The sequence below is a fragment of the Camelina sativa genome, chromosome 20 (genome assembly GCF_030686135.1).
Source record: "Camelina sativa cultivar CO46 ecotype springtype chromosome 20, ASM3068613v1".
NCBI classification, from domain to species: domain Eukaryota; kingdom Viridiplantae; phylum Streptophyta; class Magnoliopsida; order Brassicales; family Brassicaceae; genus Camelina; species Camelina sativa.
Window position 1 is genome coordinate 22,696,828 of NC_141899.1, and position 12,687 is coordinate 22,709,514.

The following is a 12,687-nucleotide window of genomic DNA, read 5'->3' on the forward strand; positions in this document are numbered from 1 at the left end:
AGGATAAGTCTCAAACTAGTGCTTCTCCTTGATAGGATCCGCTTACTCTCTAGTATTTGGGTTCTATCTAGCCTAGTTTATGAGGAGTTCATCACAAGTTGATGTCCTCTTCTTCCCCTTGAGAATGAGTTAGTTTGTTGTGGGTAAAGGGGGATTCATTCACCAAGTGTTTGTCTACCCTCTCTTGTGAGCTTTGTCTCATAAATCCCAACACATAGCTGTTTACAGCTTCTAAGCAATGTTTTCTTGGTTTTAGCCTGTTTTGGGACAAAATGGGTATAAGTGGTTTTTAAACTCTCCACATCTATCTCAAAGTCTTATAATTAGTTAGTTGCATTGGATTAAGACACATTTTAACCCTAGAAACACTAACAAAGCTGTTTACAGCTACTAAGCAATGTTTTCTTGCTGTTAGCCTGTTCTGGGACAAAATGGGTATAAGTGGCTTTTAAACTCTCCACATCTATCTCAAACTCTTGTATTTAGTTAGTTCCATTGGATTAAGACACATTTTAACCCCATAAACACTAACAAAGCTGTTTACAGCTTCTAAGCAATGTTTTCTTGCTGTTAGCCTGTTTTGGGACAAAATAGGTATAAGTGGCTTTTAAACTCTCCACATCTATCTCAAAGTCTTATATTTAGTTAGTTGCATTGGATTAAGACACATTTTAGACCCATAAACACTAACATAACTGTTTACAGCTTCTAAGCAATGTTTTCTTGGTTTTAGCCTGTTTTGGGACAAAATGGGAATAAGTGGCTTTTAAACTCTCCACATCTATCTCAAAGTCTTATAATTAGTTAGTTCCATTGGATTAAGACACATTTTAACCCTAGAAATACTAACATAGCTGTTTACAGCTACTAAGCAATGTTTTCTTGCTATTAGCCTGTTTTGGGACAAAATGGGTATAAGTGGCTTTTAAACTCTCCACATCTATCTCAAACTCTTATAATTATTTAGTTGCATTGGATTACAACACATTTTAACCCTAGAAACACTAACATAGCTATTTACAGCTTCTAAGCAATGTTTTCTTGGTTTTAGCCTGTTTTGGAACAAAATGGGTATAAGTGGCTTTTAAACTCTCCACATCTATCTCAAAGTCTTATAATTAGTTAGTTGCATTGGATTAAGACACATTTTAACCCTAGAAACACTAACAAAGCTGTTTACTGCTTCTAAGCAATGTTTTCTTGGTTTTAGCCTCTATTGGGACAAAATGGGAATAAGTGGCTTTTAAACTCTCCACATCTATCTCAAACTCTTGTATTTATTTAGTTCCATTGGATTAAGACACATTTTAACCCCATAAACACTAACATAGCTGTTTATAGCTTCTAAGCAATGTTTTCTTGGTGTTAGCCTGTTTTGGGACAAAATGGGTATAAGTGGCTTTTAAACTCTCCACATCTATCTCAAAGTCTTATATTTAGTTAGTTGCATTGGATTAAGACACATTTTAACCCCATAAACACTAACATAACTGTTTACAGCTTCTAAGCAATGTTTTCTTGCTTTTAGCCTGTTTTGGGACAAAATGGGTATAAGTGGCTTTCAAACTGTCCACATCTATCTCAAAGTCTTATAATTAGTTAGTTGCATTGGATTAAGACACAATTTAACCCCATAAACACTAACATAGCTGTTTACTGCTTCTAAGCAATGTTTTCTTGGTTTTAGCCTCTATTGGGACAAAATGGGAATAAGTATTAGTATATGTGAAGGAGAAGAGAAAGAGAGGCCAGTGCACGATAGTGCACGGTAAGGCCGAGCGTGATGCACGATGGTGCTCGGGTAGTATATATGAAGGAGAAGAGAAAGAGAGGCCAGTGCACGATAGTGCACGGTAAGGCCGAGCGTGATGCACGATGGTGCTCGGGTACGGCCGAGCCACGGGAGGCCGATACTCGAGCATGACCGAGCCAAAAGAGAGGCAGGCCTGTAAGGCCGTGAGCAGAAGAAGAAGGGCCATGAAGGCCCATGAAGGCACATAAGAGATGTGCCAATCTCGTGTCCGTACGGTCAGCCTTCCCTTATGTCCGTACGGTCGTGCTCTTAGGGCTGCTCTCGGTCCATGTGAGGGAAAGGCCGAGTATGAGAGGCTTGGGAGAGACAAAACGAGGCCTTACAAGGGAGAGAGAGGCCCATGAAGAAGAAGAAAGGAAATCACAAGGAAAAGGAAGGAAGAAGGAAAAGGAAGGAAGGAGATTCACGTGAGTGTTTGGTGAAGGAAGAGAAGTCGCTTTCACCAAGTTGAATTGAGAATGTCCCTATCACCTTCTCCTCCTCTCTAACGGTCATAAGACCTTGTTCTTCTATATTAATGTGTAATCTCCCATATGTAACACAACACATTATTATTGAATAAGAGAAACCGATTCCCTCTCTACCTTGGGTTCTTGTTCATATTAGTAATGTAGAGTGTGTAGGAGATTAGCGGTTAGGGGCTGCCCTTAAGGCAGCCTATTCTCTTCTCAAACCCACCTAAACTCTTCTTTATTTACTCTTTACTAAGCCTTGTTTATGGGGAGTTCATCACAAGTTGATGTTCTCTCCTCCCCCTTGAGAATGAGTTAGTTTGTTGTGGGTAAAGGGGGATTCATTCACCAAGTGTTTGTCTACCCTCTCTTGTGAGCTTTGTCTCATAAATCCCAACCTGGTATCAGAGCAGGCTCTGTTCTTGGTGATTCAAACTCGTTCTCAAGTCAATTCTCTTAGGAGTTAGCTTAGTTAAAGTTTTAATCCTAGCTTAGGTGTTAATTCGCTTAGCTTAGTTCTTTAAAGCTTTAATTTTGCTTTGGTTGTTAAATCGATTCTCTAGCAGCTCAATATTGAGTAAGCTTGGTCTCGGGTCTTTGTAGAGTTCGTAGACCAAGTGTGTGAAAGAAATCGATTTTAAAACCTCATCTTTAGGCTTACCGATTTGGTAAAAGCTTGGGTTTAAATGAGGTGGTGATGAACCAAGGAGCAAATCGGTTTTGTTCTTGGTAAGGATTCACGTTTTTGAGGCTTGAATGGAGCCACAAATCTCTTATCCTCTCAGCTGAATCAATTAGATTAAAGCTGTTTAAAAGAGGTTTTCTTTTAACCGTTGGACAATAGATTGTTCCAAAGGCTTTCTTTTGTTTTTCTTTGCTTGTGAACAGAGAAACATCTTCTATATGTTATCTTCGTGGATCTATAGCCTTAAGCTCATGGAAGAGCACTCTGTTTAGGGGATTCTACCATGAGCCTTGTTGTTAAACCGTGGGAGTCTCAAAACCCCATGGTCCGTAGAAGCTCCAGCCACTAAAACGCCCAAGTACTCGAGTAAACAAACGCCATGGTGTGTTACTCCCTAAAGTTCTGGGCTGTTCAAGGCTGCCTAAAGCTTCTCTCAACTCAAGAAAACAGAGTATGCTCTGTCCATAAGAACTCTTGAGCAAATTCTCTATTCTACTCGCCATTCTCTTATACTTCCACTTATTCTCTTTTAATTCTCTAATTCTTGGTTACTTATTCTATAAATTCTATTTTATTTTTCTGTAATATTCTCTATTCTCTAATCTCTCACCATCTCTTGTTTAGAATCTGTCTTGATCTCAAACAGGTTCCTGATTTAAAGATGGTGAAGTGGTTGGCGCATTACAATGCTTGGAAGTTAGAACCGATGGCCATTGAGTTGGTGGAAGGCGATGAATCAGCTCCAAAGTATGTGTGGTGGTGTCAACAGCCAAATGGAGGCACTAGAAGCTTACGGGGGAGCTAGAACCATTCGCAACCAGAAGTGATGCTCTCTTAGGCGAATCTAACCAAGTCAAAGCTCAAGGCAACACCAAGAGGGAGTCCGGCCGGCGAACTCAAGAAGTTGTTCAAGGGAATGGTCTATGGTAGATAAGCAAGGGGAGAAGGAAACTGGTGTGAAGTGCTGAATCAATCCCACATTTGATGAGTGTCGAAGTTTGGAGGTGCACAAGACTTTCAAAGTCGTTGGTGTACCAAAGTTCAAAATTATGTTCTTCAAGGAAGCGTCTCAAAGAACGACTCGGACGAAACCCTTCCACTGAGATTCAGCTTCCGCGTTCTTCATCAAAGTTCGAGACCACAGAGTCATCTTGCCAGTGGAAGTGGAATCATACCAATCCGAGCAGCCGTTCGAGAGTTATGTCCGATTCAGTGGACGTATACCATTCTGACGCGACTAAGAAGAAGCGGTCTCAAGAGGAGAATTCAAACCGCAACAATGATCAACTCTTCTCTTCTCCTCAATCAAAAACACCCAAAAGGCTGTGCTCTAAACTCTACTCTAGTTAAATTTCTTTAATTCATTATCTTAGTTCCATTACTAGTCTTTACTCTTTATGTTCTCTTAAATTGTCACATTTTCTTTAAAATTTTCTTTGATATTCCTCATGATCTCTACTTGTTTAAAGTATACTATGAGAGCCTCAAAGAGATTGTCTTTGATATTCCTCATCATTTATACTTATTCAAAGGAGACTATGAGAGCCTCAAAGAAACTTTTTGAAAAATTTCCTTTGATATTCCTCATAGCATACACTTATACTTTTCTTCTTTATCACTTGTTTAAGGGGTAAAGGAGACTATGAGAGCCTCAAGGAAATTCGGAAAAGTGTGAGCTTGGAGATCATGCGAAGTAAAGGCAAGGAGAGCTAAGGAAGTGTAGCGGTTCAAAGCCATGGAGAGAAGAGAGCCGGTCCTTACAAACCAAGATCAATGGGACATCAAGGACCGTGGAAACTACACTCTTTTTACTTAACAAAGTTTTTCCCAAGTGGTTTTCTTTGTTAAGGTTTTTAATGAGGTAGTCGACACGAGTCCACCCTTGATCTTTGGTCCCCATGGTGCCCTGCAGATCAAGTGTGCGGGGGAGTATTAGTATATATGAAGGAGAAGAGAAAGAGAGGCCAGTGCACGATAGTGCACGGTAAGGCCGAGCGTGATGCACGATGGTGCTCGGGTACGGCCGAGCCATGGGAGGCCGATACTCGAGCATGACCGAGCCAAAAGAGAGGCAGGCCTGTAAGGCCGTGAGCAGAAGAAGAAGGGCCGTGAAGGCCCATGAAGGCACATAAGAGATGTGCCAATCTCGTGTCCGTACGGTCAGCCTTCCCTTATGTCCGTACGGTCGTGCTCTTAGGGCTGCTCTCGGTCCATGTGAGGGAAAGGCCGAGTATGAGAGGCTTGGGAGAGACAAAACGAGGCCTTACAAGGGAGAGAGAGGCCCATGAAGAAGAAGAAAGGAAATCACAAGGAAAAGGAAGGAAGAAGGAAAAGGAAGGAAGGAGATTCACGTGAGTGTTTGGTGAAGGAAGAGAAGTCGCTTTCACCAAGTTGAATTGAGAATGTCCCTATCACCTTCTCCTCCTCTCTAACGGTCATAAGACCTTGTTCTTCTATATTAATGTGTAATCTCCCATATGTAACACAACACATTATTATTGAATAAGAGAAACCGATTCCCTCTCTACCTTGGGTTCTTGTTCATATTAGCAATGTAGAGTGTGTAGGAGATTAGCGGTTAGGGGCTGCCCTTAAGGCAGCCTATTCTCTTCTCAAACCCACCTAAACTCTTCTTTATTTACTCTTTACTAAGCCTTGTTTATGGGGAGTTCATCACAAGTTGATGTTCTCTCCTCCCCCTTGAGAATGAGTTAGTTTGTTGTGGGTAAAGGGGGATTCATTCACCAAGTGTTTGTCTACCCTCTCTTGTGAGCTTTGTCTCATAAATCCCAACAATAAGTGGCTTTTAAACTCTCCACATCTATCTCAAACTCTTATATTTAGTTAGTTCCATTGGATTAAGACACATTTTAACCCCAGAAACACTAACATAGCTGTTTACACCTTCAAAGCAATGTTTTCTTGCTTTTAGCCTGTTTTGGGACAAAATGGGTATAAGTGGCTTTTAAACTCTCCACATCTATCTCAAAGTCTTTTAATTAGTTAGTTGCATTGGATTAAGACACAATTTAACCCTAGAAACACTAACAAAGCTGTTTACTGCTTCTAAGCAATGTTTTCTTGGTTTTAGCCTCTATTGGGACAAAATGGGAATAAGTGGCTTTTAAACTCTCCACATCTATCTCAAACTCTTGTATTTAGTTAGTTCCATTGGATTAAGACACATTTTAACCCCAGAAACACTAACATAGCTGTTTACACCTTCAAAGCAATGTTTTCTTGCTTTTAGCCTGTTTTGGGACAAAATGGGTATAAGTGGCTTTTAAACTCTCCACATCTATCTCAAAGTCTTTTAATTAGTTAGTTGCATTGGATTAAGACACAATTTAACCCTAGAAACACTAACAAAGCTGTTTACTGCTTCTAAGCAATGTTTTCTTGGTTTTAGCCTCTATTGGGACAAAATGGGAATAAGTGGCTTTTAAACTCTCCACATCTATCTCAAACTCTTGTATTTAGTTAGTTCCATTGGATTAAGACACATTTTAACCCCATAAACACTAACATAGCTGTTTACAGCTTCTAAGCAATGTTTTCTTGGTGTTAGCCTGTTTTGGGACAAAATGGGTATAAGTGGCTTTTAAACTCTCCACATCTATCTCAAAGTCTTATATTTAGTTAGTTGCATTGGATTAAGACACATTTTAACCCCATAAACACTAACATAACTGTTTACAGCTTCTAAGCAATGTTTTCTTGCTTTTAGCCTGTTTTGGGACAAAATGGGTATAAGTGGCTTTCAAACTCTCCACATCTATCTCAAAGTCTTATAATTAGTTAGTTGCATTAAATTAAGACACAATTTAACCCCATAAACACTAACATAGCTGTTTACTGCTTCTAAGCAATGTTTTCTTAGTTTTAGCCTCTATTGGGACAAAATGGGAATAAGTGGCTTTTAAACTCTCCACATCTATCTCAAACTCTTATAATTAGTTAGTTGCATTGGATTAAGACACATTTTAACCCCACAAACACTAACATAGCTGTTTACAGCTTCAAAGCAATGTTTTCTTGGTTTTAGCCTGTTTTGGGACAAAATGGGTATAAGTGGCTTTTAAACTCTCCACATCTATCTCAAAGTCTTATAATTAGTTAGTTGCATTGGATTAAGACACATTTTAACCCTAGAAACACTAACATAGCTGTTTACAGCTACTAAGCAATGTTTTCCTGGTTTTAGACTGTTTTGGGACAAAATGGGTATAAGTGGCTTTTAAACTCTCCACATCTATCTCAAACTCTTATAATTAGTTAGTTGCATTGGATTACAACACATTTTAACCCCATAAACACTAACATAACTATTTACACCTTCTAAGCAATGTTTTCTTGGTTTAACCTGTTTATGGGACAAAATGGGAATAAGTGGCTTTTAAACTCTCCACATCTATCTCAAACTCTTATATTTAGTTAGTTCCATTGGATTTATAATTTGGGATCTTGATCACCATGTCCGTACAAGTCAACGTCCGTACAAGTCAACGACCGTTCTCTCTCATCGGGCCAACCATACCATCTCGTGTAGAAGCCCACTTGAAGTCTTCTAAGGCTTGTATGAGACAACCAAGTCTCTAGATCCTTCTCCTACCGACCGTTGGAGTTTGTGTGCAAGTGGGAAGATATTTCAACTCACAAGTCACATGTTATGTTAAGAAGGAAGGATGTCACTTTCAGTCATGTAAAGCGTGTATAGGATCCCATAGGAATATGCTGTTTACTTTGTCTATAATTAGGATGTATCTAGGTTCTTTTTCAAGTAAGAAGTTTGATTCTTCTTCTATACTCTCTCTCTTACACTTCCATACTCTCTTCTACTCTCTCGTGCGAACACTCTCAAACTCACTCGATCTCTACACTCTCTCGTTTCTAAACTTACATGGTATCAGAGCCTTGTGGTTCCTCTCGTTAAACTCTTCATTCACTCTACTTTCTTCCGCAACTCGTTCATTCAATCTCTTGAGTTTTTCTTTAACCGTTGGGTAAACTTATTGACCATTGGACAAAACTCCATGGAAAGCACCAAAACCTTGGTTGTTCCAGTTACTCTCAAAGGAGAGAACTATTTGTTGTGGGCAAGGACCACAAAGACGGCGCTATGTGGCCGAGGGCTTTGGACCCATGTGACAACAAGTGAAGCTCCGAAGGGCGAGCCGACTGAAGACGGCAAAGTTGTGGCCACAAGTGGTGAAGAAAAGTGGTTTCAAGAAGACCAAAGTGTTCTCGCCATCATACAAAACTCTCTCGATGCTCCAATACTCGAGGCCTACTCGTATTGTGAAACGGCCAAGGATCTATGGGATACCTTGCAAAACGTCTTTGGTAACACTACCAATTTAAGCCGAGTCTTTGAGATCAAGAGAGCCATCAACAACCTAAGCCAAGAAGACATGGAGTTCACCAAACACTTTGGGAAGTTTAGGTCCCTTTGGGCTGAGCTTGAGATGCTTAGGCCAGCGACTCTTGATCCGGCAATCTTGAATGAGAGGCGTGAACAAGACAAGGTGTTCGGCCTCCTCCTTACGCTGAATCCATCTTACAACGATCTTATCAAGCATATCTTGAGGTCGGACAAGCTTCCCAGCCTGGAGGAAGTGTGTAGTCAGATTCAAAAGGAGCATGGTTCCATGGGGTTGTTTGGTAACAAGGGGGAGCTTGTAACCGCCAACCAAGCTGATGTAGCGACCGCAAACAAGGGCTACTATCGAGGAGATAACAAGAAAGAACCAGTGTGTCACCACTGCAAGAAGCCGGGCCATTTCAAGAATGAGTGTTGGATTCTCCACCCACACCTCCGAGTAAACCGACCAATGAACCACCGTGGAGCACCAAGAGCTCATCGAGCGAGTGTGGAGCCATTGGTTGCTGAACTGAACCCTCGAGCTCCGGATATGAATGGAACTGCCCTGGCTGCCTCGTCGGACCTCGTGAGGAAGTCTGATCTTGATGCGCTCATTAAGGCACTCAAAGAAAATTCCGGTAACTCTTATCTTGCCTTGAATCAAACTAAACCGCTCATAGTTGATTCCGGTGCTTCTCACCACATGATTAGTGATTCTAGGTTAATGAGTGATATTAAACCGGCTAGTGGTAATGTTGTGATAGCAAATGGTGAGAAAGTGCCAGTTAAAGGCATTGGAAACTTGAAATTATTTGATAAAGATACTAAAGCGTTCTATATGCCAAATTTTACTTCCAACTTGCTATCAGTTAAGAGAGCCACTACTGATTTGAATTGTTATGCAATATTTGGTCCTAACAAGGTTCATTTTCAGGATATTGAGACAAGTAAGGTCCTTGGTCAAGGAGGTTCCAAGGGTGATCTCTATATGCTTGAGGACTTGAATTTATCTGCTTCTTGTTTTAATTCGGTTGTTGTTAAACCTAGTGATTCTATTTTACATGCTAGGCTAGGACATCCTCACACTAGAGCTTTAGCTTTAATGTTCCCTAATATTTCTTTTCAAAATGATGGGTGTGAGGCTTGTATTCTTGGTAAACATTGCAAGGCTGTTTTTCCTAAATCTATTACTATTTATGAAAAATGTTTTGATTTGGTTCATTCTGATGTTTGGACATCCCCTTGCTTATCTAGAGAAAATCAAAAGTATTTTGTGACTTTTATTGATGAAAAATCAAAATATACTTGGATAACTTTGCTTCCTTCTAAGGATAGAGTTCTTGAAGCTTTTACTAGCTTTCAAAATTATGTCACTAACCACTATCATGCCAAGATTAAAATTTTGAGATCAGATAATGGTGGAGAATACACAAGCCATGCCTTTAAGCAATATCTAGCCGAACATGGAATTCTTCATCAAACTAGCTGTCCATACACACCACAACAAAATGGGGTGGCTGAAAGGAAGAATAGGCATCTCATGGAGGTAGCAAGGTCCATGATGTTCCATACAAGAGTTCCAAAACGCTTTTGGGGAGATGCCGTGCTCACAGCTTGTTATCTTATCAACCGCACACCAACAAAAATACTCAACGACTTGTCTCCATTTGAGGTATTGAACAATGAAAAGCCTAACTTTGATCATTTACGAGTATTTGGTTGTGTTTGCTATGTGTTGCGACCAGGTGAACTAAGAGACAAGCTTGATGCTAAGAGTACTAAGGCAATGTTTATCGGCTATTCTACAACTCAAAAAGGATATAAGTGCTATGACTCGGAGACAAGAAGAGTTCTTGTGTCTCGTGATGTCAAGTTTGTGGAGTCACAAGGATTTTATGATGAGAAGAACTGGGATGAACTTCGCAATCTCTCGACCTCTTCTTCCGATCGGACACGCAACCTCCGGGTGATCCTTGAGAGGCTAGGTATTGAGAATGATCGGATCACCAACGCGCCGGCCAGTCAAGCATCACCAGAACAACCTGAGCCATTCCCTGAGCCCGACCTTGATCCACCCACTTCTCATACCAACGACGAAACTGAGTTGCCCACGGATTCGACCGAACTACCCGGAGACAACAATGATGTGCCATCCGAGGAACCGGCTGAGCAGCTTGAAGAAATTATTACACTAGGCAGAGCTAGCTCAGAGGCGGGAACTATAGTTCCTCTTCGACGTAGCCAACGTCTCAAGTTTCCCCCATCTAACTGGAAGAACACTAGAGTGTACTACAACAACATGGTCGTCGCACACCCAATTCAAGCTGTATGCACGCTGGCACACTTTCCGATGGAACATCAAGTGTTCCTTGGCCAAATTGACCAGCATTGGGTTCCCAAGACATATGATGAGGCCAAGGACCACAAGGTGTGGCGAGACGCAGTTGATGCCGAGAACACGGCCATGGTGCAAAATCACACATGGGACGAATCAGACTTACCCAAGGGCAAGAAGGCTGTGACGTCTCGGTATATCTTCACTATCAAGTATAAGAGCAATGGGGAGATTGAACGCTACAAGGCCAGACTTGTAGCTCGTGGTTTTACGCAAACGTATGGGGAGGATTACAAAGATACGTTTGCTCCGGTGGCCAAATTACACACAGTTCGAGTTGTTCTCTCCTTGGCCACAAACTTGGATTGGGATCTATGGCAAATGGATGTGAAGAATGCGTTCTTGCAAGGAGAACTTGAAGATGAGGTCTACATGCGGCCACCGCCTGGTCTAGAGGACACCATAGGCCCGGGAAAGGTGCTGAAGCTCAACAAGGCAATATATGGCCTTAAACAATCGCCTAGAGCATGGTACCACAAGTTGAGCACAACCTTACTTGGGAAAGGTTTTCGCAAATCAGAATCGGATCATACTCTCTTCACACTACCAAGTGACAAAGGTATAGTGGTCATTCTAGTATATGTTGATGATATCATCATATCTGGAAGTGACAAGGTAGGTATTCAAGAAGCTAAAGAGTTTCTTAAGTCAGTTTTTGATATTAAAGACCTTGGAGAACTTAAGTATTTTCTTGGTATAGAAGTGTATAGGTCTGATGAAGGATTGTTTTTATCACAAAGAAAGTATGCTCTTGACCTCTTAAGTGAAGCAGGAAAACTTGGATCAAAAGCAGTGACCACACCTCTTGAAGAAAACTACAAGACAGCCGGAAAGGGGGAGCCTCCATTCGAAGATGTCACGCGATATAGGCGTCTAGTGGGTAAGCTCATATATTTAACTATCACTAGGCCTGATCTTTGTTTTGCTGTGAACCAGGTAAGCCAACACATGCAAAACCCAACTAGACACCACTGGAACATGGTGAACCGAATCCTTAAGTACATCAAGGGAGCTCCGGGACAAGGCATATGGATGGGAAGGAACAAGAGCACCGAGTTGATAGGATATTGTGACGCTGATTACGCCGGAGACCATGGGGATCGTCGCTCAACCACCGGATACTGCACGTTCTTGGGAGGAAACTTAGTCACATGGAAGAGCAAGAAACAAAAGGTTGTCTCGTTATCTAGTGCGGAGTCCGAGTATAGAGCCATGAGGAAGTTAACAACCGAGCTCATGTGGCTTAAGGCACTATTGAAGGATCTTGGAGTTGAATCATCAAAGCCTATCACTATGCATTGTGATAACGAAGCAGCCATCCACATAGCCACCAATTCCGTGTTTCACGAGAGAACAAAACACATAGAGGTCGATTGCCACAAGGTGCGAGAGCAGATTCAGCTAGGCGTCACACTCCCATGTCATACAGACAGCAAAGAGCAACTAGCCGACATTTTCACAAAGGCGGCCAGCCCACAAGTGTGCGAATACATTCACCCTCGGCTAGGACTCATGGACCTCACCAAACCTTGAGATCCTACGCTCTTTTTCCCTTAAGTATAATTTTTCCCAAGTGGTTTTATATACTAAGGTTTTTAATGAGGTAGGTGATCAATGGTTCAAGCTTATGTCATAGGGTCCAATGACTAAAGCTTGAGGGGGAGTATAATTTGGGATCTTGATCACCATGTCCGTACAAGTCAACGTCCGTACAAGTCAACGACCGTTCTCTCTCATCGGGCCAACCATACCATCTCGTGTAGAAGCCCACTTGAAGTCTTCTAAGGCTTGTATGAGACAACCAAGTCTCTAGATCCTTCTCCTACCGACCGTTGGAGTTTGTGTGCAAGTGGGAAGATATTTCAACTCACAAGTCACATGTTATGTTAAGAAGGAAGGATGTCACTTTCAGTCATGTAAAGCGTGTATAGGATCCCATAGGAATATGCTGTTTACTTTGTCTATAATTAGGATGTATCT

General features: G+C 41.4%; 1 long non-coding RNA gene across 1 annotated transcript; it reads left to right on the forward strand.

Moving 5' to 3' along the window:
* The first annotated feature begins 8,805 nt into the window (after nt 1–8,805).
* LOC147919292 (uncharacterized) lies at nt 8,806–9,533 on the forward strand. Its single transcript, XR_015592068.1, has 2 exons — nt 8,806–8,950; nt 9,247–9,533. It is a non-coding gene; the product is annotated as an uncharacterized LOC147919292 (long non-coding RNA).
* The last annotated feature ends 3,154 nt before the right edge of the window (nt 9,534–12,687 follow it).